The following is a 1791-nucleotide window of genomic DNA, read 5'->3' as shown; positions in this document are numbered from 1 at the left end:
AAAACAAACCAAACCAATTGCTGTTGAATCAGTTTTGACTCATACTGACCTCATGTGTGTCAGAGCAGAACTGTGCTCCATAATGTTTTCAATGGCTAACCTTCCTTAAATAGATTTTCAGGATTTTTTCCAAAGTGTCTCTGGGAAGACCCAAACCACCAACTAACCTTTTATTTAGCAGCTGAGTACCTTACCTTTTCACTACCCAGGGACTCCAGTTCTGTTAGGGTGGTTTCATTTGGTTAGGAATTTTACAAGAAGTAGTACAGGAAGAGGGGATTACAATCAGATTTCAAAGTTTAGTTCTAAATTTTTTTTTTTCCTGTCAAGTCAGAGAAAATAAGTGTACATATTTACATGATTTATTTGGGGGACTATCTTGGTCTACCCATTTTACATGGGAAATGACTAGAATTGCAAATGAACCCAGATGGTGGAATTTTTCTTGCTAAACAAGCCTGCCAAATATTTATCATTTTTACATGCTTACTATAGTTCTTGCTGATAAAGCATATCTATTGAATTTCACCAGAAGAGGTTCTAGTAAAAGTATGTGGATTAAAGTTCAGCAGCATTTGGGTAAGACATTTCGGGAGATTTCTCATGTTGCTCTGTCTTGGGAGTGTATACTCCAGTAACTTTAAGAGACCACTTGATAGAGCAGCAAAGATGAACTCTAATCATCTGAAACATACTGCCTCTGCTTAAGCATGCACCTTCAGAGAGCTGCTTTTTTTTTATACTCAATTAAGATTTTAAAACTCAACACTCTAATGTGGAGTTTTCAAGGTCCATGGTATCTGGAAAACTTTATTTTTTTATTGTCTCTTTAGTGAGTAAAATTTACTGTGACCAATCTTAAATAAGAAACCTCAAAAAAGAAAGATCATAAGATAGGGTTTTGAGGTTGTAGACTACAAGTAACTGAGAATGGTAGAAACCTCTATGATAGCAAAAAGATACCAAAAAACCAAGTCTGTTGTTGTCAATTCCTGATCCTGACGATCCTGAGTCACAGTGAGCCTATAGGATACAGTAAAAATGCCTCATAGGGTTTCCAAGACTGTAAATATTTATGAAGTATTGAGGTAGTGCTGTGGGCTAAGCACTGGACTGCTAACCACAGGTTGGTGGTTCAGACCTAAAAACTGCTCTTTAAAAACCATATACAGAGTTGCTTGTGAGTCAGAGCCAAATCAGTTGCACTTAAAACAACAACAGATCTTTTATGAAAAAAGACTGCTACATCTTTCTTCCATGGCTCATCTTGTGACTGAGTAGTTAAAAAGACCATAAGATTTATTAATTTATTATTAATAAAAATAATAGCATCTCTTTAAAAGATCACAAGATTTATTAATTTATTATTAATAGAACTAGTAATATCTATTTCTTGAGGGCTTAGAGTCCTGGTGTGGTGTTAACTGGATTGTTAATTGCAAGATGGGCAGTTCAAACCCACTAGCCACTCCTTGAAAACCCTATACAGGGTCGATATGAGTCTGAACTGACTTTAAATGGTTTATGTTGTTGTTTATTGCTGTGGAGTTGGTTCTGATTATAGAGACCCCGTATGAGGTTTCCAAGGCTGTAAATCTTTACAGGAGCAGACAGCTCATCTTTCTCCCATGGAACAGCTGGTAGTTTCGAACTTCTGACTTTAAGGTTAGCAACCCAACTCATAATCACTACATTACATACTCTCATTTGATTTATTTTCTGCATTAATTTTATGCAAAAATCTTTTCCTAGCTTATTATTAACATTTGTTGTTGTTAAGTGCTGCAGAGT

This window comes from Chrysochloris asiatica, unplaced genomic scaffold (genome assembly GCF_000296735.1).
Source record: "Chrysochloris asiatica unplaced genomic scaffold, ChrAsi1.0 scaffold00036, whole genome shotgun sequence".
Taxonomy (NCBI): domain Eukaryota; kingdom Metazoa; phylum Chordata; class Mammalia; order Afrosoricida; family Chrysochloridae; genus Chrysochloris; species Chrysochloris asiatica.
Note: the sequence above shows the minus strand (reverse complement) of the source record.